Source organism: Manis pentadactyla, chromosome 8 (assembly GCF_030020395.1).
Source record: "Manis pentadactyla isolate mManPen7 chromosome 8, mManPen7.hap1, whole genome shotgun sequence".
Lineage (NCBI taxonomy): Eukaryota > Metazoa > Chordata > Mammalia > Pholidota > Manidae > Manis > Manis pentadactyla.
The window spans coordinates 9,059,957-9,087,891 of NC_080026.1; the positions used below are offsets into that span (position 1 = coordinate 9,059,957).

Sequence of the window (27,935 nt, forward strand, 5' to 3'; positions counted from 1 at the left end):
AGTGTGGCTGGATGACCTAGTGTGGATTCTTGGCATGTATCTCATATAATTTCCATCACCTTCATGGAAGCTGTTGTCACCTATTTCTAGATTAAAAATAAAAAGGTGCGTTCTGATGAGTGATAGCACAATGGATGCAGTAGTTCCAGATGTCACACCTGCACATTAGTCTTGCTTGGAGAACACCTCTCTCTCTGCATGGCCTTCACTTTGGACCAGCTTTAAGCCAATCTTCATAGCAGTTCCCATAGCCAGAGGGGTGCTATTCTCGAATTGTTTTAGTCTTGAGTTATTGCCAGTCGCAGTAGTTAAGGTGGTGAGCTTCTTTTTAACTTGTTTTAGGGCCCACTTAATGTGGCTAACTTATGAGAATCAATCCCAACTAGTCACCAGCACTGCTGAACTAGATGGTAAGGAAACAATTGACCAGCCTGTTATGGTGGCTGATGTTTTTATTGTGTCAAAAAGGACTTCTCATATTTTCAAATTCTAATAGCTTCTTTCAGGTTGGGCTACAGAAATTTAGAAAACTAAATCATAAGAGAAGACAGCCTGAAATTAACAATAGAATAATTCTGCAGGGTTTAGTTTCTCAGAAGCCTCACCTGGGAGTAGGGAAGGTATTATTATAGTATTTCCAAGTTCGGCTTTTCTGAGCCATGTAAGCTGGAGGTTCAAGGATGCAAAGTAATTGAGATTGTAGGTGACAAAGTGGCTCAGGTGATTTTTCAAGTAGGGGGTGATGGATGGCAGCTAAATGATGCTAGGGTATTTGGGGTCACGTTTACAGAGCAGAGGATGCAGGAATGGAAAAGGTCTAAGACATTATAATCAGAGGTGGGGTTATTAAAATTTGATCTTTCTGATGTGACAATCTTTTGGGCAATGACAGAGCCCTGTGGTGATGGAGTACACGTGGGAAGAAGCCAGTGAGCTCCACAGGATGTTGAATAGGGCACTGACATTTACAGAGTGGTGTAAATTTACAGCAAAAGGAAGGGTAAATTTTCTGTGAGCCAGATGTCGAATTCCTCCATGTTCATAGAGGGCAGGATGGAGTTAAGTGATTAACAGGGATAAAGTGGCAAATACTCCTAGATGGTGAGACCCTTGGAGAGAGAAGTGGTTGTAATGAACTGAAATATTAGTGTGGAAGGTGCAGAAGGGATTCAGGAAAATGCTGACTCTGCTTCCTTTCCCTGCTCTGCAGAGTCAAGGGGAGAACAAGCACACCCCATCTAAGAAGCTGGTGATGGAGACAGCATAGTGGAGGGAAAGGCAATACACGTAAACTTCTTGGAACTGGACGGCAGTTCCAGACGTACCACAGAAAGCAGTATGGACAGGGTTGGTGAGAAAGAACCTGGGAAAGGGACACTGAAGCCACTCTGGGCAGGGATTATGGACCTGAGAGGGATGGAGTTGCAAAATACTCTTCATTCAGGTTCTCTGTGGTGTGGTTCAAGATTTTTTATTTTTTAGAGTCATCACTGGCTGCTGCTTGAACTACTCCTAGACCACCCCATAAACTGAGCTGCTTGCTGGTCTCCAATCCCCGCTTGTGCCTGCCTCTGCATACATCCTGGTTCCCAGAAATGTCTCTTCCCGTCCATCTAACACCTGTAATCTACCTCCTGTTAGACCATGCCAACGCTCACCTCCCCCAGGGTATTTTCTCCATAACTTCTGCCCAGATATATATTCTCTGTTTTATGTGATATGACTTTCAGGATGTTTTGTACCCATGTTATTTTGTGTGTATTTATGGCAGGACGGCATATGGCAGGGCCTTTCCCTTTGTGTTTGTAAAATACCTTGTTGACTATGGCAGCCCAAAGGGACTCCAAATGCAGTGTAGAAAGAGTACTCCAGATTTGTGGAGCTTTGATCCATTTGCTGAACTATTCCTGGTTGATTTCTCTATGCAGCAGGATATACTTTGTTAACTAGAATTCTTTTTATACTTAGAAAAACTATAAATTGAACTTAAGGCATATATTCACCTAAAAATCTAGATTACCTTTTTTTAATGTCACTACTTCATTTCAGTTTCTTTATCAACTTTAGCTGCCTGCTGTATACCTGTCTGATGTAAAAAAAAAAAAAAAATCCCCCTTTTTGGGAGGGGTTGGGGATTTCCCGTGATTATTTTTAATCAAATAAGACCTCAGCTGTAGCCCATGTATCAGCTTCCTATTTCTTTCTGGAGAATAAGCCTCAGATGTGTCCTTTTTTTTTTTTTCTTTCTTTCTTGGGCTTAAACACCATTGAAAATCTCTAGCAAGTAGAAAGTGTAGTTAAAGGCTAACTGGAAAATCTGAACGGGGTTTATTTTTGCTACCATAGCAACTACCAGCAGTTACATTCTCTCTCACTTTTGTAGCTCCTAGCTTACATGAAAATGTGTAACTTGCAGTGTTAGCCCTTGCTGTAAGTTGTGGTTCTGTCCCTGGTTAGTCATGAAGAGCTATGCCTATGGTTGTTGGGTTTTTTTTTTGTTTGGTTTGGTTCAGTTTTGCTAAAACCTCAGTTCATTCATGGGGGTCCCTAGAAGTATTCTTGTGAATGTCTGACTACCTTTCGTTAAGTATCCATTTAGACTTCATATTTATTATTTTAAAAATCATTAATCGACTCTTCTCATACCAATGGAGTGAAAAAATGAAAATGACGAATGTTTTGTCCTAAATGAATCCATCATGTACGGAGGGGAATAGATAATGCACAGGTATCACAGCACTGTTGTGCTCTGAGTACGCATGAATGTCCTCCTTTTAACTGCATAGTGAACAATGGGCAGAGGCTAGAGTATTCCAGTGGAAGGAAGGGGGAGAATCTAGGGGTGTCTCAGAGGATTTAACATTAGGACCGGCCTTTTTGAGAGAACCAGTGCTTTGGACAATGGATATGCGCACATCACCAGGAAATTCACAGAGGTGGCCATACAAAATATTATGTATATGCATTGAGAACCTTGTATATGCTTTAGCAGCGTGCAAGGAACTTGGGGGCCTAAAGAAATATCTGTGAATTATTTTTTTTAAGAAAGGAACTTTAAACTAGTTAGAGATACAGAATGCCAGCACAACAATAGAACAATAAGACAATCGAGGATTATATATGTAGCAAGTGTTTACTGAGTGTCTTTTATGTTCTGTGCCTACGGTGATAACACTCCCTTCTTCAAGGATTTTAAAGTCTGTGTGAGAATATAAAACATGCGTAAATGGAAAGTCGTCCTCTTAGTTAGTCCATGAAATCAATATGAACAAAAGGAGAGATAAGTGCGGTGAATGCTGTAAAAGGAGAGAAATCACCAGGAGTGGAGAAGAGAAAGGAGGCCTGAGAAAGTTGCAGTGGTCCACTGGGACCTGCAGCTTCCTTTGCCCTTCTGAAAGACCTGTGGGATTTTGGCACTTATTGTTGGGTTATTGACGTAGAAATCAAAAAACACATAGTCTTCATAATTGCATACCAAGGGCTTAATCTTCCCTTTAGATAATATAAGAACAAAATGTTGGGAAGCTAGACAATCTACTGAACTATTGGTAATACTTTAAATATGACCACAACAGTCCTGAGAATTAACCACTATCATCATGCTAGCATCAGGTTTATTCACACTTCCGTAGTCTTTGGAAAACTACAGTTGTAAAACATCAAAGTAAAAGGCAATGCAGAGTAAAGGGGAAGTTCAAAGTATTGTCTGAATGGAAAGTGGCCTAAATTACAAGGAAAATTAAACTCCTTTTCTCTACCAGACAGTCTTCTCTGAGGCTAAAGAAAAACACCATTAAAAAAACAATGCATGTTATAATCAGCACTCACAATATAGGTAGGTCGTGGGGGAGGCCATATAGCCTGGAGAAGGCAAGTAGTGGCTCTAAGGCATCTTACTACACTGGTGGACAGTGACTGAATTACAATGGGGTCGGGGAAACTTGATAATGCGGGTGAATGTTGAAACCACAGTGTTGCTCATGTGAAACCTTCATAAGATTGTATATCAATGATACCTTAATTAAAATAAATAAATAAAATACATAAGGCACAGGGATGAAAAGTACAGCATAAGGAATGTAGCCAGTAATATTGTCATAATATTTTATATGTTGACAGGTGGTAATTATACTTATTGTGGTGAGCATTTTATAATGTATATAATTGTTAAATCACTATGTTGTACACCTGAAACTAATGGAATACTGTATATCAACTATAGTATAATTTTTAAAAATATTAATAAAATATTAACATTTTAGTTAATAAAAAAACAATTCATAGCTTTGTTGAGAACAGTTTAAAAATTATAATCCCTGGACAGTTAATTATATTAAGTTATCTAGTAAAGTGTTTTTTACATTTTCTCTGAAGAGCAGTAGTGAGATTTGAACACCTTGTTATGATCTTGATACATGTTGAAAATATATCTATTTTTTTTTTTTTCCTGTGCCTGCAGTTCCCTTATGGTTTTTTTTTTTAAATGATGTTTTGAGTATGAAATCCCTTACAGATAAGCCATTTCACAGATAAGGCCTCTGACACAAAATCAAGGTGGCAGGTTTAATTTGCAGCACATATGAAGTTGAATTTGACTTTAAGTTTCATGGGGAAGAGTATAGGTTCTGGAGTCAGACTGCCTTCCAGTCCTGCCTCCTGGGTGCCTTACTGAGGGACCCTTTAAATATTCTCATGTAAGCATCTCACAAACGAGCAGAAGGCCTGTTTGGTTGGTGTGAGAAAGAATGAAAGGGGATGTGAGAAACACTGCATAAAAAGCCTTGTCTACAGTAAGAGCACAGTGAACATTAGCCTCTGCTTTAGGGCCAGAATGATGTCAAAACATTGTTCTGTCTACAAATTAAAATGTTAGCCTGACCCTTCTGTAAGTCGTTAGTAGCAGTTTTATTTGTAGTGACCTTTCACAGAACTGTTGCAGCCTCTCTCTCTAAGTATTCCTATACTTTTTCTGTTGGACATGGGCCATTATTGTGTTGTTTTGTTATATGGATATGAGGCACTTCAACAACAACCCCTTTTTGATTAAAAAAAGGTCTAATAAATCAATGTTAATAATCTTATTAACATTTTAGTTAATAAAAAAAACAATTCATAACTTTGTTGAGAACAGTTTAAAAATTATAATCACTGGACAATTAATTATATTAACAGTTATCTAGTAAAGTGTTTTTCACATTTTCTCTGAAAAGCCGTAGTGAGATTTGAACACCTTGTTATGCTCTTGATATATGTTGAAAATATATCTATTTTACTGTTTTTGTTTCCTGTGCCTGCAGTTCCCTTATGGTTTTTTTTTTTTTTTTTATAATGTTTTGAATGTGAAATCCCTACAGATAAGCCATTTCACAGCTAAGGCCTCTGACACAAAATCAGGGTGGCAGATCAAAATGGTATTGTGATCTATATTTCAGGTGCTGAATCTTATTTTTGTGCTTTTGATTTCAAAGTAGTGAAAATTTATTTTACAGTTAACACTGCAACATTGTGAAATTATTACACAGGGATTATTCAGTGCTGGTGGAACTCTGTGTGTGTGTATTTAAAATTCTCCCCCAAATGAGGGAAATGCCCAGGTGAAAATATTCACCTCACAGGCAAGGTATTCTTAAAGGAGGTCTGTTACAGGGTTTGACCAAGTGGAAGAGCAAATTTTTGACTAAGAATTATATTTACTCCTCGCCCAGAGACCTCACAAGGTGACAGCATGTCTTCCTGAAAACACAGCATCTTTACTGTGTCTGTTGCTTACTCTGCCTCTTGGATTTCCACTTAATCCACTAGAGAAGCTTGCAGCACCTCCCACGGCAAACATCATTTGGTTTCTAAATAAGGCACAAAGCTGAAAATACACAAAAGTGGAGTGGTTGCTCAATAAATAGAAGTTCTGCAGCTCCTGTCCACACTTTGTGGCAATAATAATTTCTATGCCTTTGTAGAGCTCATAACCCAATATCCTAGGAGCCAAGGAAAATAATATTTAGCTCTAAAATTAATGTTTAATTATTAATTACTTTCCAGAAGGAAGCCACATTTTTAAAAAGTTGACCTAGAAAAAGCCCTCATGAAAATCCCAAAACTTTTCCGTGTGACTCACTCAGAAGCCTTAAAAAAAATTCACCCTTGAACAACATAAGTCTGAAATATGCAGATCCACTTATGCTTGGATTCTTTTCAATAAATATATTGGAAAAACTTTTGAACATGCGTGACAGTTTGAAAAAGCATTTTCTGTAGCTTATTTTATTGTCAGGATATTTACATAATACATATGCAAAATGTGTGTTAATCAAGTATTTCTCTTATCAGCAAGGCTTCTGATCAACGGAAGGTTATTAATAGCTAAGATTTTGGGGAGTCAAAAGCTATGTGTGGATTTTTGACTGTGGGGGGGACTGGCTCTTCCAGCCTCTGGGTTGTGCAAGGATCACATATGTATGTATCTTTAAGTTTATATTGACTAATAAGTTATCCATTTTTAAACTGATTTACCCTTCTTTTCAGGGGGGATTGCACAGAATTAATTTCACTCCCAAAAATGTTTACTGCAAAGGCCTGCTTTTGGGCATTAGAATGCTCAATAAGTGTTAGCTATTTCTATGTTGCAGATACTATGCTGAGGATTTTCTCTATATTAATATATTAGATTTTCTAAGCCCCTGAGTACACATTATCACTCCCCCACTTTATAGATGAGGATCTAAGGCAGAGGATAGGTGACTTATGCTAGATTACACAGCAGATAATGGCTAAGCTGGACATCAATGAGGTAGTTGACTCTATCTTACCAGACTGCCCCACATTTAGCAAAAGCAGCACTTTGCTTGAATTGTAAGATAGGGGAGTGATGCTGAAACTATTTATCTGAATTACAAAGGTAATACAAGTAATCATATCATATTTTTTACTATTTAAAAATATTGAAAGTGCATGAGTCAAACTTTGTTCTCAGAAGGCCTCGTCTCAGACCTAAGTGCTGTGTAGAACATTCCCACCAACGGAGGCCTAACCCATATCTCTTACTCTCTTTAATTTTGCATCTAAACTGGTGGAGCTCTGCATCTTAGCTCTTCTTTCCTCCTAGACTAACTTACTGGGACAGTGACTTGGGATGGATCCCTAGTGTGTGTGGTCTCAGCTCCAGGAGCTGAAGGGCCTTGTGGTCAAGGGGCTCACAGGGGACCATCCTGCTCTAAGGAGACAGTCCTGCCTGGGCCTGAGCGTCTGTGGGAGGCTGGGAGACATCCTGCAGTGAAAAGACTGTCTAGGTATCTCTTCTCAGAATTTGGATTCTGAGGTGGGCAGGGTTTGGGGAGGACAGCCGGGTAAAATAAATAAAAGTAACAGTGATAAATGCTCTGAAGGGAATTAAAATAGGGGGTGTGATAGCAACCAGTTTGCTCTTTGAGGCGATTCCTGAGTCTTTATGAGAAGGTAACAGTGAAACTGAGGTCTGAGTAATGAAGATCGCTCAAGGGGAGAAGAATTTCAGGTTAGGGAAGAGCAAAGGCAAAGCCACTGAGGCTGGGTGTGTGTGTGGACAACAGACGTACAAGGAAGTCGGTGTCACTGGGGAACGGTGAGCTAACGGGAAGGGTGTGGGAACCTCTTAGGGCCAATCTGGTCAGGTTTTGTTCACCAGGATGAGACTTTGGGGATTCATTCTTAGAGCTGTGAGAGGCCTTTGGAGGACTTAAAACAGGAAACGAATTGATAGATTAGTATTTTAAACTGGTCGTCCCTGCAGTTTTGGGAAGAGATTGGATCGCAGCATGAGCGCACGGACAGGGAGACCGTGATGGTGGTAGACAGAGGTGGGTGCGGGTGGCGGGCTGGCCTGGGACGACGGTTGCAGTGGAGAGTAAGAGTGGATTCAGCCTATATTTGGACTGAATGTGTGCAGTGAGGAAAAGATGACTCGAGGTTCATTCTTTGGGGTTCTCAGGGCTGTTTACAGACATGGGGAGGACTAAGGGAGGAGGGGCAGAGTTCCACCCTGGGCATTGTTAAGTCTGAGGTACCTAAGTAGATGGCCAAGAGGAGGTATAGAAAGTAATGGGCATTAACACCCCAAACAGGGGGACCGTGTAATTGATTCAGCCACCTGGGACACTTTTGAAAGTGAAAGAGGGTGCGGTGGGATGTGGGTTTTACTAAAACCCAACTGCACCATCAAAGCAGGGGTAACAGAGACAAACTGGCCCTCCGGGCAAACGGGAATGCCTGCCGTGAAGGAGTCTGGTCCTGGGCAGAGATTTCAGAATTGGCGATATCAGATATTTAGAGTAATGCTAGGAAGTCGAGTGATACGAGAACAGAGAAGGGGTCTGTTCTCCATGTCCAGAGCAACCTGAAGGTCACTGGTGCTAATTAGAGGACAAGGCTTAGTGGGGTTACTGGTTAGCAGCCAGATGAGAGGGAGCTCATGAGTGGATCTGAGGTAAGGAAGTAGAGATGGAAACTATAGTCACCCTTTAAAGAGGTTTTGTTGTAGAGAAGGACGTAGGTGAAATATTGCTGGAGCTGTGTGAGAGAGCCCTCCGTAAGAGACCAGGACCGGGAAGGAAGCCCCAGTAGAAGTTCTTGTTTGATTTCAGGCTATAGCTGCATCAGAGTCAATATTGCACATGTGGAAAAAGAAATAATGCTTCTATTAGTGAAAATAATGGGACACATAATTTTGGATCGAAGTTTCTATTGCTGTTATTTGAATAATCTGTATTTGATTTGGAAAGTCCTAAAAAAAACCCAAAACCTGAATTGTTACAAAGATGAGCTTTTATTTGTAGAAGGACTGAGTGTAAAATGTAGTCTTTCAGATTCCACTCCATTCACTTCAGGGCCTTACCCTGCTGCGTTAGCAGGGGTGAAGCTGTATAACTTAAATATCTGCTTCCATTGGCTTTACTGGGGTTTCCATGGTGGAAAATGGTGTTTGCCTTGAACCAGCTGGGAGAAGCCTTAGGACGTATACAAGAAATTTACCTGTTTCCTTTTCCTCTTTACAAAGGTAAATGCCTGATCTTTTCTCTGTATTTTATTTTCATATACCCAGCTTTCTTCAGACTATTGTCCTAAAGACTTAAGAAATTTTTCTATATTATGCAGATATGTTTCTATACCCTAACATCTAACAGGTAATCTGTGAAATGTTGCTTAAAAATTAAATGTTTTGTGTCTGTTGAAAATCTACAAACTTTATAAAGGAGACAAAAACATTGGGTTCTGTAGTTTTTAAATTGCTTGATAAGGAGCTACTTTGTAAAACTACTGTTCAGAAAAAGGACCTGTGAAAATGTTACATGATCATTCCCGGAATGATTTTGTAAGACCAGTGAATTCCTTCTTTTACATACTTGTCAGAGGTAAGAAGTGCCTGGCACTTAACACATGATAAACAGCAGAGATAGTAACAGACCAGGATGGTGGGTTTAGCATTAGTCCTAAGAGCAAATAGCTGAAGGAGTGCTAACATTTCATAGAGACTTTCTCAAAGAATTGTAAGTATGTGTGATTTGTTAACCTAAAATAATTTAACATTTCATCTGCTTTTAAAAATGGTCTAGTATTTTCCTTTGAACTATTATTACTCAAGTATTTGAATACATTTGAGGGCTCTTTCAGTCAGAATTTTAATAGAAAAAGCTGAATAAATTATGCTTATGTGAATTGATGTTTTAGAGAGTAAATATTTATTACATAATTTATTTTCCTTGACACATTAAATCTTTATGCAATGATATAATTTATGCTTTTTGGAAAAGGAAACAAGCTGAAATATACTTAATCCATTAGGTTCCATATATATAAAATTATTGCTGTTCATTATGTTTTATTTGATATATTTTCAAGCTTTAAGAGGGGAAAGTTTCATTTAAATTATCATGAACATTTCAAAAAATAATATGATAGCTATACTTATCTAAGACTTTCACTTGTACCAGGTACTAATCTTTGTCTTTTTAATACTCACAAGAACTCTATAAAGCAGAATGGGTGTTTTCTTCATTCAGCATCAGTAAATAAGTAAACTGGGATTCAGAGTTGGTCAATTCCTTAACAGAACAATTCAAGTATTTTGGTCCCTAGATTGGTGTTCTTTCCCTGTACCAACCTGGCATGGGGCCTTTCTGTATTAATACATCTTTAAGTAGTGAGTAAAAATAGCCTTTAGTCAAATTTACCTGAATTAAAAAAAAAACAACTAACCCTTAACATATTACTCTTAGAGCAGACCTAGTATAATATTAACTCTGTCAGCATGAATGTGAATAAGAAAGTTGCTTGTGCAAATTCTGACTTGGCTGGTACTGTATTACATATGACTGCTTGCTTCGCTAACCCCTGAACAGAACCTGACTCATCATTTTGCATACACTAGTGCACTTTTATTTGTAGAAAGATTGTGTTAAACCCTCATTCTCTTTTTAAAGGTCACACTACCTCATCCCTTAAGTAGATGCCTGGCCTTATGTAATCTTAGATGAAATGTGAAAATGAGTCTTTCTATCTAGGCTAAAATTATGGTGTATGATGTCTGTGGATAATCAGAATGCTCCCATTAATTGAAATTCCAAATAGTTCCCTGAGGAAGTATAATAACTTACAAGAAATAAGGTGAAGAAAGATATGAGCTGACAATGTCCTGTGGTAGAAAGTATTTTTTCCAGCTTTGCTGAGATATAATTAACATATAACATTGTGTAAGTTTAAGGTGTAGAATGTGTTGATTTGATACACTTATATATTGCAAAATGATTACCATCATAGCTTTAGTTAACACTTCCACCACATCACATAATTATCATTTCTTTTTTTATGGTGAGAACATTTAAGATCTATTCTCTTAGAACCTTTCAAATATAATACAGTATTATCAACTATTATCACCATGCTGTGTATTTAGATCCCTAGGACTTAATTCATCTTTGGAAGTTAGTACCCTTTGACCAGTATCTCCCATTTCTCTCACCCCCAGCCCCTGATAACAGCTGTTCTGTTTCTCTGAGTTCAGCAGTTTTAGATTCTACATAAAGGTGAAATCATACAGTATGTATCTCTCTCTGTCTGACTTATTTCACTTAGCAAAATGTCCCCAAGGTCCATCCATGTTACCACAAGTGGCAGGCTTTCCCTTTTTCCCATAGTATTCCTCTGTGTGTGTGTGTGTGTGTGTGTGTGTGTGTGTGTGTGTTGTGTGTGTTCCATATCTTTTTTATTCATCCCTTGATGGACACTTAGGTTGTTTCATATCTTGGCTATTGTGAATAATTATGCAATAAATATGAGAGGGCATATTTCTCTTTGATATCCCTTTTTCATATCTTTTGGATATATATTCAGAAGTGGGATTGCTGGATCATACAGTATTTCTATTTTTAGTTTTTTGAGGAACCTCCATACTGTTTTCCATAGTGGCTGTGGCCAGGTTGCCTTTCCTCCAGTAGTGCACAAAAGTATTTCTTATAACATAGCTGTTGAGTATTTAAGGAAATCTTCTTAGAAGTGATAAGATTATAAAAATCTCAGAAAACAGAGCAGTAACAATTGTTTGTACCTAGGAAATATTCTAAGTGTTCAAATTATAAATCAACTTTCCATCGTAAAATGTATTTAAGACCTGGAAAATAATTAGTTCAGTAGAATCAGAAATCAGAATGGGTACATTTTTCTTTAACAAGGGCTGTGTTTCTAAATATCTTGTACAAATCTGACTTGCATAATTCAAATTTAGTTTCCCATAGAAATACATGAGATTTATGCTTTTCATATATCACTCACAAAGAAACCTTATCACATTTAAGGTTCACATAAATCAAAACAAAGTGCAGTCTCACCCTATTTAATTTTAAAGATCAAAAAGATATATCAAGTTATTGTCTGCCTCTGGTTAATTGCTGCTAAGGACACACTGAAGATTAAAAACTAAACAAATCCATGTATCCATGTAGGCCGTGAGGTCAGATAGTTGAACTATAAATAGGCAGATTTAATGATGTCATTAATAAGGAAGAGGAGAATGTACCTCTGGGGTGTCTTGTTTACTCCCACTAAGCATATGTTCTTTAGAAGGCAAATTACTGAACCAAATGGAATAAGGGAAAAACTTAAGGGAGTAATAGAATTATTTAACACAAACTCATTATACATTCAACGTTAAGAGTATAACTATATTCTATTTTCATGTTTGAAATGATTATACATGAATCTTTAGAATTAAATTTGGGTGAGAGATTTGTTTCGTTTTTACAGAATCGTGGAATTATACGGTTATGGCTTTAAATGGGGTGTCTAGATGCTTTCCTATTACTGTTTAACCTTGTCAAAGGAAAGGGAATCGTTATTTGTACAAAGACAAAATGACGTGGTTAGTCCATAAACAACATTTATGGAGATACAATTAGAAACATATTCTTTTGAAACCCTACTGTTTCAACTTTCCTGCAATACTGCGCCTATTACTGACACCCCCACCTTTTTTTTTTTTTAACTTTAGCCACTGGTCAATTATGTCATAGGACTCTTGAGTCATGTGGGTAGTCCACTGATGATTCTATTTGTTGGAGTGACTGTTGTTAAAGGTTTTTAACTTTTTGTAAAAATATCTGGCTAATTTTATTTTTTTCCCAAAGAGAAACGCCAGAAAACAATGTAAAACTATTATTTAACAACAGCAAAATAATTGGATGGATTGATGGGCAGTTAACATTTGGTTGTTATTTATTTACTGACTTTAAGACTTACTGTTGTGGAAGCACATAAAGATAACTTCCAGTTTTTATAGTGAGTTAAAATAAAGGTGACTCGTCAAAATTAGCTTGCATTTCTTAAAGTGCAGATGTATTTATAAGATGACCCATTAAATTCATGAAAGTAAGTAGTAGTCCATCTAAGAGAAATTGTCAGATTAAAGAATTAGTTTTGCTTCTGAGATAAAATACAAATATCTTTTCTAGTTTTTATCTTTTACTTTTTTAGTTTTCATTAAGAAAAGTAGAAAAATTAAGAACATTGATTAAGAATAACATGGATGGTGCATGTGACATTTTGGGGACAAAAAGGATGTAATAATGGTCTGTGAAGTCATTGCAATAAATATATTTGATTGGTTTTAATTTTAGGATTAAAAAAGTCAATGTATCAGTTATTATTTTAGCTCCTTCATCTTGGTTTATTCATAACAGGACCACACCTATTATACCAGAATTCTTGTGCCAAAAAAGTTCTTTTAATGGCTTTGATATTCTAAGAGCTATTTTTGAACAAAATCTTTGCTAAGACTGTGCTGTATTGAGCACTGGTACTTGGCATGTATATATGCCTTTGTTTTTGATCCACCTATTTCCTCAGGGAAAGTTTGCATAAATGAGACTACTGTATGTTTCTTTGTCATTTCCTTCTGTTGTTTCTTCAGAGGAAAAACTGGGATAGATTTTACAGTATTTCTACACTAAATTAGCTACCTTTCCCTGGAACCAAAATATATGGTAGTTAGGAGGGCCAGGAATAGTATTTTAGGTTGCTTAAACTGGATAGATGACATAATTTACCTTTTAGAATGTGGGTGATTTCCTTTGTTCAAAAATATTAACTACAGTTTTATGGATATGAAAGCATGGTTCTGATGAATTAGTCTTTAGCATACAAACATCTCACATTTTTCTTCTGGTGAGTTAGTTCTTTTAGATGTTAGTCCGGAGAAAATAATAATAAATTGTGTTTATTGGGTAGGTTCACACAATGTTCAGATTTTTTTTTTTTCCATTTACCACTCCAAGTAGAATTTTAAGATCTTGGATTGTTGTTTCACTGTGCTGGACACACAGTAAGAGATTCAGTAACAGAATGGGATGGAGGAGAGGAAATGGTCTTGGAAATAAATATCCTGGGTTTAAAACCTAGATCTGCAGTCTACCAGCTGTCACTGAGGACAAGTTAATTCTACTCTCTGGAATTTGTTCCTTATGCTGTGCAGTATAGATAACAACAACTCACAAGATTATTCTAAGAATTAACTATAATGCATTAGTTTCCCACCCATTGTATCTTAATACAGTGCACTGTTGATGTTATTAGGAGTGCTTCACCAGCACTTGTTGACTGATTAAACTGAAGACCCCTAAAGAGAAAGGAAGAGCAAGGGAACTGCGACTTTTTATGAGGGATAGAATAAGATTATTCAGTAATAAACCATTAATCTTTTGAGTGCAGTAACTGTTGTGCTTATTTCTCCTCCCAAAGCCATTATAGGTACTCACTAAATGATTGCAGTGTAGAAAAACTCATGTTTCTTGATCTCCTGGTTCAGATTTCTTTCCCACACATCACTGCCTTTAACTGTATGATGACTTTAAGTGAGCTCATTTTAACTAATCTGTAATTTGACCTTTTTCATAAACAGGAATATAAAATACATTCCTGTTTGCTAATGATTGAGGGACAATATATATAAAATAATTTATTGGGAGAGTTGTCAAACTAACAGTGTGAGAAAATACTAGTAACAGGTAAATGACTTCATGATAGATGGGAAGAAGGTAAAACTCTTAATGGACTATGGTTGTTAGGGATCCTGATGGTTTTTTATTTTTGGACATTGCTTAAAGACAACCAGAGTTTTGTACAACTGAGAATACTTTATTTCTTGTGCAAATTCTCTGTTTTCTGAGAACCAGTGTGAAATGGTGGAAAAAAGAGTCATTTCACACTAAATACATCATATGTCCTAATCCACTGTGCTTTTAAGAAATTAGTATTTTTTTAAATTGGGAAAACAGTTGAGTACCTGATTCTGTGTTTGTATGTATCTGAAAAGATATTACGTGGTTTTTGTTACATTTGCACTTCTTTTTGATCATTTTCCTAAATCATTATTCTCAAACTGTTTTCTGAGATAATGCAAATATCTATTCTGTTGGTACATTTAAAAACTCTAGAAATTTTTTTTCCCCAAAATGAATTTTTTGCTAAGTGAGAAAAATACTAAAGCAGTTCAGTGTGTGAGTTTAAAGGTATAATTTTCAACTCTACATGGTTACCTAAGCAACCCTTATGGGGGAATCCTATCTTAACTGGGTTTAGGTAGTGAAACCAGTGCATAGTACAGTTATGTTGTATTTTCATTATACCAACTACCTCTTTGTTTGATATACGAGTCTATTCAATAACTGCTACTGTATCATAAAATAAATACGTTTAATTATATTACTCATATTTGTTGTGTATTTAATATTACTAACACATTGACCTGTAATTAAAAGAAGAATGACTTTAATGGAGAAGCAGAATTTTATGGTTTTGAGTTGTTTTAGTCATAATCAAGATGTTTCTTGAATAATCAGTTTGTGTCTGAGGCTTTTCATATAGTGTCCATGTGGCTTATAATTCTTGAAAACCTATTGGTCTTTCCTGCATAAATACTAGTGACTTCAAATAATTTGGGGAAATCAAAGCTTTACATTATTTCCGTGTGCCTGGTCGGCAGCAGAGTGAATGACACCGAGTACTAGGAACCTGCTCTGTAGTAGGTAATTATGCTGTGAAGCCATAGCAAGACTGCCAAGTGAAAAAGGGGTGTGTACAAAGACTGGCATGTGAATGTTCACGGCAGCATTATTCACAATAGCCCCGAAGTGGAAACAACCCAAATGTCCATCAGTTGGTAAGTGGATAAATAAAATATGTTATAGTTATACAGTGGGATACTATTGGGTAAGAAAAAGTAACAAAGTACAAATACATGCTAAAACACGGTCAGACTTCGAAGCACTATGGTCAGTTAAAAGAAGCTAGACATAAAAGGACTCATACTGTGTAATTCCATTTATATCAAATATCCAAAAAGGCAGGTACATAGAGATAGAAAGTAGATTAGTAGTTGCCTAGGGCTTGAGGTGCGTTGGGGGTAAAGCAGAAATATTAGAAAGAAAAATGATCTTTCCATATTTAAAGCACTTGTTAGGAATATTAGAGTGGAAGAAACTCCACAAATTTTTCTGTACAGCTTATTTTACATATGAAAAGGTAGAAGTGACCCTCAGATCAATATATATTTGGTCTAAATATATTAAAAAAATGTACATTTTGATTAGCCTGAATAATTTTTTCTTTCAGTTATTATTTTCAATTATTGTTTTCATCTGTGCCATAGAACATAAGATTTTTTGTTTTATATCAGTAATTCTCAAATACAAAAGGAGAGAGATTGCATTACTTCTCACCCAGCCACAAAAATCACTAAATTTTTGCCAATCTTACTTTAGCTGTCTCCTTCCCTCCCTCCACTGTCTTCTCATTTTTTATTTTTAAGAAAATCCTACTCAGGACCTGAACAGACATTTCTCTGAAGAAGAAATTCAGATGGCTGACAGGCACATGAAAAGATGCTCCACGTCAGTAATCATCAGAGAAATGCACATCAAAACCACAGTGAGATATCACATCACACCAGTTAGAATGGTTGTCATCCAAAAGACAAGAAATAACAAGTGTTGGCGAGGATGCGGAGAAAAGGGAACCGTCCTACACTGTTGGTGGGAATGTAAATTGGTGCAGCCACTGTGGAAAGCAGTACAGAGGTTCCTCAAAAAACTAAAAATAGAAATGCCGTATGATCCAGTAATTCCAGTAATAGGAATTTACCCAAAGAAAACAAAATCCCTGATTCAAAATGATACATGCACCCCTATGTTTATTGCCACATTGTTTACAATAGCCAAGTTATGCAAGCAACCTAAGTATCCATTAGTAGATGAATGGATAAAGAAGATGTGGTACATATACACAATGAAATATTATTCAGCCATAAATACAGAAAAAAATCCTGCCATTTGCAACAGCATGTATGGACCTAGAGGATATTATGCTAAGTAAAATAAACCAGGCAGAGGCAGATAAATGCAATATGATTTCACTTATTTGTGGAATCTAAAAGCAAAACAAAACAAAATGAACAGAACAGCAGTAGAGTCAGAGACACTGAAAAGTGACTGGTGGTTACCAGGGGGGTGGGTGGAGTGGGTGAGGGGGATAAAGGGGCACAAAAATTCTCAATCATAATATGTCAGTCACAGGGATAGTAGTACAGCATGGAGAATATAGCAAGGGATTCTGTGACATCTTCCTATGCTGACAGATAGTAACTGCACTAGTAGGGGTGAGTCTTTAGTAATATGGGGAACTGTTGAACCACTGTGTTGTATCACATTGTATATCAATGATACTTCAGTTTAAAGAAAATCCCACCCATAGCTGTTTAGTCATAAATATTTACTATGTAAGTGATAAGGACTTTTATTTTTCAGCACACCTTCTATGGTGTTATTGTATCTAACAAAATTAACAGTTCCTTCTGTATGTCATCTAATACCCAGCTTTTATTTAAATTCTCTTAACAGTTTGTCCAAACTGGATTTAGTTTCACACATTACTTTAGGGCTTATGTCACTTAAATCCCTCATTCTATGTCAGTTCTTGCCCCACTCTCACCGCCCCCCACCCACTTTTTCCCTACATTGTCCATTTGTTAGAGAAATTGGGTTATAGACTATGTACATACTAGGTTTTGGTAGTTATTGTATTTGTTATTAAACAGCTGAACTCTTTGGATGTAATCAGAAAATGACTAATTTTTCATCCAAAAGAATTTTTCCATAGACTTGAGAGCAAATGAGTTGATGTTTAGGAACTTGTAAGAACTGTTTGAGATAGAGATGAGAAGCTTTTCAGAAATGGTGTTCTAAAGCTTGATTTGTTCTCTATTATAATGCTACATTTCCTCTAGTAGTAAAATGGATAGGAAACAGGGAATGGTTTTAATTGCTCCCGAGAAAATGTGAAAGCAGCCTACCAGTTGCTTGGCATACAGACACCCAGTGTAAATAGGAAAACTCCGAGTCTGGCTTGTAAAGTGGGCTCCCTCTTAGGAGGGAATACTTGGCAAAGTCTGGGCTACTTCTTGGGATATGTGTGTATATGTATCACCTGGACTCCATTTGCAGATTCTATTTAAATAGGTCGAGTGTGGGACATACTGTTCCATAGATGATTCTAATATGCATTGAATTTTGAGAATGACCATCTTAAATGTATTTTAATTTTAATTTTTAATTTTTCAATAGTTTGATTTGGAGGAAGTTGCAAAAATAGTGCAGTTTCCCTGTGCCTTCCCCCAAATAATATCTTATATAACCATAATACATTTTTAAAACCAGGGAAGTGACATTGGTGTAATACTAGTAACTCAGGTACAGACCTTACTCAGATTTTATCAGTCTTTACATGCATTCTTTATTCTTATAATTTTAAATGTTTTGATTTATACATATTTAAAAAAAAATTTTATTAAGGTATCATTGATATACACTCTTATGAAAGTTTCACATGAAAAACAATGTGGTCACTACATTCACCCATATTAAGTCCACCCCACACCCCATTGAGGTCACTGTCCATCAGTGTATTAAGATGCCACAGAGTCACTACTTGTCTTCTCTGTGCTGCACTGTCTTCCCATGACCCCCACACACCATGTGTACTAATCATAATACCCCACAATCCCTTCTCCCTCCCTCTCCACCCACCCTCCTCAACCTCTCCCCTTTGGTAACCGTTAGTCCCTTCTTGGAATCTGTGAGTCTGTTACTGTTTTGTTCCTTCAGTTTTGCTTTGTTGTTATACTCCACAAATGAAGGAAATCATTTGGCACTTCCCTTTCTCCACCTGGCTTAGTTCACTGAGCCTAATTCCTTCTAGCTCCATCCATGTTGTTGCAAATGGTAGGATTTGTTTCTTTCTTATGGCTGAATAGTATTCCATTAGTGTATATGTACCACATCTTCTTTATCCATTCATCTATTGATGGACACTTAGGTTGCTTCCCTATCTTGGCTTTTGTAAATAGTGCTGTGATAAACATAGAGGTGCATATGTCTTTTTGAATCTGAGAAGTTGTTTTCTTTGGGTAAATTCCTAGGAGTAGAATTTCTGGGTCAAATGGTATTTCTATTTTTAGGTTTTGATTTATACTTCTTTGACATTTTACTGCATGTGTAGATTCATTTGATGTCCCACAATCAGAATACAAAACTATTGCATCCCCACAAAGAAACTCCCTTGTGTTACCCTTTAACAGTCACACCCTGCTTTCAACTCTGGTATCTGTTTTCTTTGATCTTAAGTTTATCACTTTGGGACTCTACTATATATAGAAGCATAGAATACGTAACTCTTGGATATTGGCCTTTTTCACTCAGCATAAGGTCCTGTGATCATCCAAGATGTTGAATGTATCAAGACTTTGTTGGTTTTATTAGTAAGTCCATTGTAGTGGTGCAGCGCAATTTATTCATTCTAACATTAGAGCACATTTGGTGGGTTTGTTTCCAGTTTGGGGTTGCTATGAAGAGAGCTACCATAAACATCCATGCACAGGTTTTGTATGAATGTAAGTTTTCATTTCTCTTGTGAAAATACCCAGGAGTAGATTGCTTGGGTCACATGGTACGTGTATGTTTAGCTTCATAGTACATTGCCAAACTGTTTCCAAAAGTGGCTCTACCATTTTGCATTCATTGTACAAGCCAAATACAAGAAATCCAGTTTCTTTCCTTTTTATTAGGGTATCATGATATACAATCTTATGAAGATTTCAAACCAACAACAACGTTGTGTTTTCAACATTCACCCATAGTATCAAGTCCCTCCCACCACCACCCCATTGCAGTCACTGCCCATCAGCATAGTAAGATTCTATATTCATTACTTGTCTTCTCGGTGTAGTACTGCCTTCCCTGTGACCTACCTATGTGTGATTGCTAATTATGATGCCCCTTAATCCCCTTCTCCCTCCCTCCCTACCCATCCTCCACAACTCCTCCCCTTTGGTAACCTTTAGTCCCTTGGAGTCTGAGAGTCTGCTGCTGTTTTGTTCCTTCAGTTTTGCTTTGTTTTTTTACTATACAAATGAGTTAAATCATTTGGTACTTGTCTTTCTCTGCTTGGCTTATTTCACTGCGCATAATACCCTCAAGTTCCATCCATGTTGTTGCAAATGGTAGGATTTGTTTTCTTTTTATGGCTGAGTAATATTCCATTGTGTATATATACCCCATCTTCTTTATCCATTCATCTACTGATGGACACTTGGGTTGCTTCCAGATCTTGGCTATTGTAAATAGTGCTGCAGTAAACATAGGGGTGCATATGTCTTTTTGAATCAGGGATCTTGTTTTCTTTGGGTAAATTCCTATTAGTGGAATTACTAGGACAAATGGTATTTCTATTTTTAGTTTTTTGAGGAACCCTCCATATTGCTTTCTACAACGGTTGGCCCAATTTACATTCCCACCAACAGTGTAGGAGGGTTCCCCTGAGAAATCCAGTTTATTCTGCACATTCTCATCTGCACTTGATAATATCAGTAGTTTTGATTTAGGTATGTAGTGGTATCTCATCATAGCTTTAATTTGCATTTCCCAATGGATAATGATGTTGAACATCTTTTCATGTGTCTATCTGTCATTCTTATATCCTCTTTGGTAAAGTGTTCAAACCTCTTGCCTATTTTATAATTGCAGTCTTTGTTTTCTCACTGTTGGATTTAGAGGGCTCTCTGTTCTCTGGATATGTTTTTCTGTTGGGTATATGACTTGCATATATTATCTTCCAGTGTGTGGCTTATCCTTTCATCCTCTTAATGGGGTCTTTCACAGAGCAAAAGTTTTTAATTTTTGATGAAGTCCAGTTTATCAATATTTTAAAAAAATCTTTTATGTATTGTGTTTTTGGTGTCATGTCTAAGAACTTCTCACCTAAGCTATGATCCCAAAGATTTTTCTCTTCTGTTTTGATCTAAACATTTTATAAGTTTGTGTTTTACATTTAGATTAACTTTAGGTTAGTTTTTGTGTAAGATCCTGCTTTAGATTTTAATATTTCTGAACTTTAAGACACTATTTCCAAGTAGTTCTCCTAGCCAGTGTTTGACAAGACCTTTAGCTAGGAAATTTAGGTTGGAAAATTCATTCCAGAGACTTTTTTTTATCAGTATTCAGTGTTTTTGAATATGGTTTACTGTAACACACTCCAACTCCCCAACATAGATTTAAAACTTTAACAGAATGATAACTAAATGCTATTTAATATTTGTCGAAGTACATTTTTGAGAGTAGTTTTTTAAGACTGTGACTTGAAAGCAACTTCTGCTTTCATTTTATGGTTGGTTAATCTACCAGTGTGCTTTCTAGTCTGACATATACATTCCTTTTATTTAAAATGCCTATGTGCATATATTTTAATAATTATAATATCCACATTTAATGGTTTTTAGTTCCTTACCTAGCATGCTTTTGAAAATTGGAAAAGCATTCCAACTAAGAACTTTTAACAAATATATACTTGATTTTTTTTAGAGCACTTTAGGTTCAATAGCAAAATTGAGTGGGAAGTACAGGGTTTTATTTCTCTTTCCCTGCTGTTCCTACACATGCATGGCCTCCCCTATTATCAGTACATCTCACCAAACTGGTACATTTTTCACAACTCATGAATATATATATATAAAATAATCATCCACAGAGTACATTAAGGATTACTCTTGATGTACATTCTGTGGGATTGGACTGATGACATATAATCATCATTATAGTAGCATATACAATGTTTTACTGCTCTGAAAATCCCCTGTGCTCCACCTATTCATCCGTCCTCCCCACCCTTCAATCCTGGCAACCACTGATCTTTTTATTGTCTCCACAGTTTTGCCCCTTCCAGGATGTCATATAGTTGGGCTCATACAATATGTAGCCTTTAAAGACTGGCTTCTTTACTTAGCAATATGCATTTAAGATTCCCCCTTGTTTCTTGATAGCTCATTTCTTTTTAGTAATAATAATGTCTCATTGTCAGGATGAACCACAGCTTATGTGTCCCTTCATTTATGGAAGGGCATTGTGGTTGTGATGACAAACTTTTTAACTTCCTTTTAGGGGAGAACATTTCTTTCTTTACATTTATTAATATACTGTTTTGGAGAACATAATAAGGTGCAACAATCCGTGGATAATTGTTTTGTCTTAAATTTTATCAGTAACTTTTTCTTTGAATTTTTAATAGTATTTAACCTTTTTTGAAAAAGTAGACATATTTCTTTATAAGGCTTTTTATAATAATATTTATGTGACAAAGAAAAGAGAGGCCCGAGGAGTGTTGCACAGCTCGCTTTCCCTATGTTTTTATTAATCGTTTTTGAATTTTTAAGTTGTTGTGTCAGTCACATTTTTTACTATCTTTTCACACTAATTTTCACAAGCTGCCCTGACACTCCCATATACGTTGGCTGTAAGGCGACACATACAAAGTTCGAAGGAAGCTCTTAGTAGTGATGCTGAGCCTGGCTGGTGCTGATGTTTGTCCCTGGGCAGAAGCCTGTGCATAGCGCCAGTTAGCACTGGGTTGTGGTTTTGAGTTTCAATGAGAAATTATTTGCTAATCTTTATAAGTGTTTGTGAGTTTTCTAAGGTACTAAAATATATATGTATTTTAAAAGAATAGTATTTGTTAAGGGATTACCTATGTAAAACATTTGCACTGTTATGGAACATATAAGCATCTAATTAATTGAGATTTTTTTGTAGGGTCTACTTAGGGTATCTTTGCAATTATTACTCATTTCATTTTCCAGTAGCTGGTACCTGAGGACTGTGCATGGTGGTTCTTTAACTTACCCAGTTCCTTTTCTATAGTGCTGAGCGCACAGTGGGTGCCCAGTAAATGTTGTCTATCTCACGACCCATTGTTTATATTGCTTCCAGTTCTGTTTCTTCAATGTGGCTCATTTGTTTTGATGGAATTCTTTATCTCCTCCTTTGATGTGCTCATTGCTGCTGGAGGCTGTCCTCATCTTCCTCTTGCTGTTTGACTTTCTTAACCGCTCTTTAAGGAAAGAGTTCTTTTGTTGTTCTTAGTTGTATTCCCTCAAGCACAAACATGATGTTTACCTACCACTGGAATGAAGTTTTGGTTAATAAAATCTTCCCTTGTTTCATCAAACCAACAGAGAGACACTGAGGAACTGATCTCCACTTCATAGTTGAAATGCATAGTTTAGGGGCCATTGAATCATTGTCAGTTGTTTTGAAGGACTGTCTCATCAACACTTTGCACAATGCATCTTATGTTTCATAGCCTTCTATACTGAGAGAGGGTGACTGTTAAATTTCTTTTTGGTTATTACAATGTCATATTTAAACACCTATTGTCTTACAACTTATAATTCCATTCTTATATTTTTGTCTTTAATATTGAATCTGTATTTTTATATAGTACTTCTCTAAGTAAATCTTTAAGAATACTATGTAGGTACAGCAAGCTGATGGGATCTCATTGGGTTTGAGTAGTTTATTAAGGATGTAAATATATTTCAAATGTGATTTAAACCTATTTTTCTTTCAAACCAAGAACAGTATTTGAGTAGATTTCTGTTGTTTTGCTGACGTTCACTTTTATTCCTTTTCATTTATTTAAGGATATTAGTATTGACTGAGGTGAAGTATTGATTACAATGGACACACAATTTTGAAGACCTTTGTAAATCAAGTGATAAAAAAACCAATCAGTATAATAAAAGCATGATGCTAACTGAATTCTGTGTTAAAATTGAGTTTTGGTATTTTAAAAATACATTTTTGCGTAATATGAAATTGTACTTTATTTTTCATTATGAAAATTGAGTATAATATTGAGATACTTTTAATAAAGCAGTAATTTACTATGACTTATTTTTTTTGGAACTGATTGAATATGTTTATACCTTAATGATGGTGATGGTAACATGAGTGTATACATATGTCCAAATTTACCAAATTGTATGCATTAATTACATCTAGTTTTATGTATACCAATTATATCTCAACTGGGGGAAAAAAACTGTGCTTCAAACAGAAATAAATGTTCATCTGTAAATTCATTGCAGTGTGAGATATATAAATATAACTACTCAATTCACCATGTTATTTGTGAAATTACAGATTATTATTTTTAAGGATTGATCAATGACTTTTTGCCCTGCTCTAGAGAAGTTTTCTGTCTCAAATACCTTTTCAGTATAACCTCTTTCTCCACCAACCTTGTGTGAAATTTGCTATTGTTTACTGTTCAGGGTAGCAGCCTCTAAGAAGTAGACACTGAGCCAAACTAGGCCACTGTAGAAGGAGAGCTAACATTGCCCTGGGTAGGAAAAACTGATTCAAACATCCTATTTAAAAAGGATGGGGAACTTAAGTGGCACTTACTGTGATTTTGAAATACTAATGAAACTGTTATTCTCAGCAGTAAATTATAATTGTTACTACATAATGATATGTTACTTTTTTGTTTACTTTTTTGCATTACCAGAATTTCCTAGGCTTAAATTAGGTTATAAACTTGGTTATTTTCACTATACCTTTAGCTTGGGTGACATGTAATTTAATTTTGTTTTGCTTCCACAAACACATCTCAATCAGAAAATTAAGAACATTGGGAGAGATGAGAGTTGGTAAAAATTTTGCTAGTGAGTAAAAGTTTAAATATATTAAAGTCCTCAAGCTGCTTATGATCCAGGCCAAATCAAAGCTTCTTTCTACCTGGTATTCTTTTTGCTGGATCATACTATGTAGTCGGCAAACTTTAATTATACAGACACATCCCAAATTTAATGTGAAGTGGATCACAATTGGACACTAACATTATAAATGATCCTGCGGTCTCTGCCTGCCTAAATTCTACTTTTCTTTCAAGAACTGAGTCATGCATATCTTCTCTTTGAAGTGCACCTCGGAACCTGCCTTCCCGCCCCCACAGAGCTGGTTCCAGCCTGCTCTCCGGGCTCTGAATTTTCAAGGTTACTCATATATTTTATGACACTTCTTTTTTGCTTTGTACTTGTTATTTAATTACCCATACATTCTATCTTCCTTATTGGATTTTGAGTTCATTGTGGAAGGATCTTGGTCCAACTGCCAGTATGCTGTCCAGTTTTCAGGAGCAAAGGTGACAAATCCATGATTTGAAGTAATAATCGGGATATTCTTAATAGATGTACTTAATACAAGTTCTGTATAAATATTTCAACTCATGCTTTGTTCTGCTTTCCTTTTTTTTTCTAAGTAGGTTTATGTTTAGTAATTTAAGATAGGTTTTGATCACAGGCTCACCCTACCTTAGGAAATAAGACAGTCACACGCACAGAGCGTGTAAGCTGTTACAGATCATTGCAGTGCGCAGTACAGAGAGAAGACACCCCAGGGAAGTGGGATTCCATCCGGACCTTGAAGGATAGATAACGTGTGTGAAGGCAGAGGGGGTGGGGAGGGCATTCAGGTGGAGAGCAGAGACCTGGCGTGATGAAGGCGTGGGATGCGAAGATGATGGCGGTCTCTGTCAAGACCCTCCTCTTGAAAGCCAAGTCTGTCGGGGACATGGCTGCTTCTGCTGCTTTTCCTCCCTGCGTGTGGTGGGTGGGCTTCTCTTCTGGCCTTCTAGGTGAAACCCTTTTAAAGCCGTAAGGGTCCCAATGATCCCTTGCTAATAAATCCAGTGTGTAGTTTTCAATCCTTATCCTCTTAAAAATGAAATACCAGTTAATTTCTAAAAATCCAATGCAGCTAATCCTCATATAGACATCAATTTTCTTGCTCGGTGGTAGGAATTTTTTTCCCCTCCCTACTCTATACATATAGGTTCCTCATCTTTTGTGAGAAGTATTCATCATATTCATTGATTCTACTGTGTGGCAGTCATTATTCCAGAGATTCTATGCATATCCATACATGTGTGATACGTGGCAGTGGAAACAAGTCCCTATTCTCATGGGATTAATCACTCTTTGAAGGAAGGAGAAATGATAAACAAGAACGTTAGTTGCTGATAAACCTTAAAGCAAGAAGTAAAGCAAAGAAATAGGCTTTCCTAAATCAGGAGCAGACCCTGAATAGGGTCCTGAGTCAAGGTTGTTCTAGGTGTGTTCAAGGAGAAGGCATGACTCGTAGGCTTGGAGTGCAGTGAGCCTAGGGAGAAGGTGGGAGGGAGGGAAGGACTCTAGATCTGATTCTGGGTGTTGTGAGAAGTCATTGGAGGGTATGAGACAAAGTGTGGCAATCCTGTTTACATTTTACAAAGATTACTCCAGCTGTTGTGTTGACAATAGAATGTAACCTGAAAACAGGAGCAGGGTGACCATTCAGCAGCTTGAACTGACATGTTTGGTGGACAGGGTTGTGGGTCAGTTTGGGGTCAACTACATGAGCTGGCAAAATTTACCATGGACTGGATTGTGAATATATGCTATGTGAGAAGGGATTTTTGGCCCAAGCAACTGAAAGAACTGTGATTTACTGGGATGGGAAAAGTTGGAAAGGAAATAATTTGGATTGGAGTAGATGGGGAGAGGAATCAGAAGTTGGAGATCCCAGTTAGTCATCTAAGTCCAGATGCCAAGCAGGCATTGGGTTTATAAATCTGGAGTCCAAGAGACAGCCAAGTTGGCATTTAAGATTTTTTTCATATAGATTTTGCAAAGTTCTTGTTATATTTATTATATAACAAATTTTAAGATTTGTTTTTGTTGCTACTGTAAAAACCTTTTTTCTTTCATTGTACATTCTGATTATTTTGCTTACACTCATATAGGTGACTGACTTTAGCATGTTAAATTTATACCAAGATGCATTACTGAATTCTCTTATTCATCAAAGTTTCTTAAAATTGATTCACTGATGTCTCATCTTCTTTGACCTCTCTGTGTATTTTTACCAAACTGGTCAATTCTAAGAAGTATCAGTTACTTTCGTGGCTCCATTTCCTTTTCTCTGCCTGGAATACCAATTATTTCTTGTCTTTTCCTGTGAGTTTTTATTCATTTCCCCAAATCCAAATTTCCCATCTGTACACTATTTATGGATTCCTAGGAAGGTTTCTCTTCCTGTGAGCTTCAGCTGTACCGTCTACACAATTTTTCTGAATTGAAAACAATCATAAAACTTCTTTGTGACTTTGTATATATCTGTCAGTCATTTCTTTTGGGGTAGGAACCCTTTTGGAGTGGGGACTGTGTCTCCTCTCTCATCTTTACATCCCCAGTGTTTTGCTGAACCTGCTACATAATTGCCTGTTACAGGATACATGTGGGTTAAATACATAACTTTCAATTTCTGTAGGTGAGAAGTGTTTTGAAATTGGATAAAGTTTTTCTTCATATACATTTTATAAGTGTGTTATATTTTTTGTAACACTTTAAAAATTCACTTTGTCATTACTGCAAAATAAGTATTATCTAAAGTATAATATATCTCTGTAGTTATACTTTTAAAACGTAAGGCCTATTTTAGAAAATTAATGCCCAATCTGGGGACCTTGCTTCTGTCTTTTCATGAGTGCTTAAAGGTGCTTGGCTTTGGAAGACTTTAAATTTTGAAAATGCTGAATGGCTGCATTTTATATATTTACCTATAAAGAATTCCTTCCATCTTTTTTTTTTTTTTTTTTGTGCCTAGGAAATGGGGAAAGGGAGGAATTAAAATTTATATTTTTCTGAATTGAAAGCAGTAGTATTCATTGTTCCAAAAACAATTAGCTTTTCATAAAGGTAGGTAATATTTTCAAAAGCTCTAATTTGAAGTACTATACCAAAAAAATGGTATTTCATTATTTGTAGTTACTTTATTTTCACATTTCATTTTTTGAATCCATCAAATCTTTGAACTGGCTCGTGATTTTTTTCAGGATGATAACTACTTATTTCTGTTACAAATCATTTACGAGGTTGTCCTGGTGTCTATAAACATATTTGTTAGAATAAATATTTGTAGCATTTTTTAAATTAAAGTATCACTGTATACAATCTAATGTTGGTTTCAAATACATGACACAGTGGTTCAACA

General features: G+C 36.4%; 1 protein-coding gene across 10 annotated transcripts in view; it reads left to right on the top strand.

Moving 5' to 3' along the window:
• COBLL1 (cordon-bleu WH2 repeat protein like 1) overlaps nucleotides 1-27,935 on the top strand; it is a 156,805-nt gene that overhangs the window by 57,687 nt on the left and 71,183 nt on the right. The window contains exon 1 of one of the 10 annotated variants that reach the window (XM_036884011.2): nucleotides 27,548-27,640. The exons of the other annotated variants lie outside the window; for them this stretch is intronic. The gene's annotated coding sequence lies outside the window, so the exon portion shown is untranslated. Of the gene's footprint in view, nucleotides 1-27,547; nucleotides 27,641-27,935 lie in introns of those variants that run through there. 10 annotated transcript variants of the gene reach the window in all.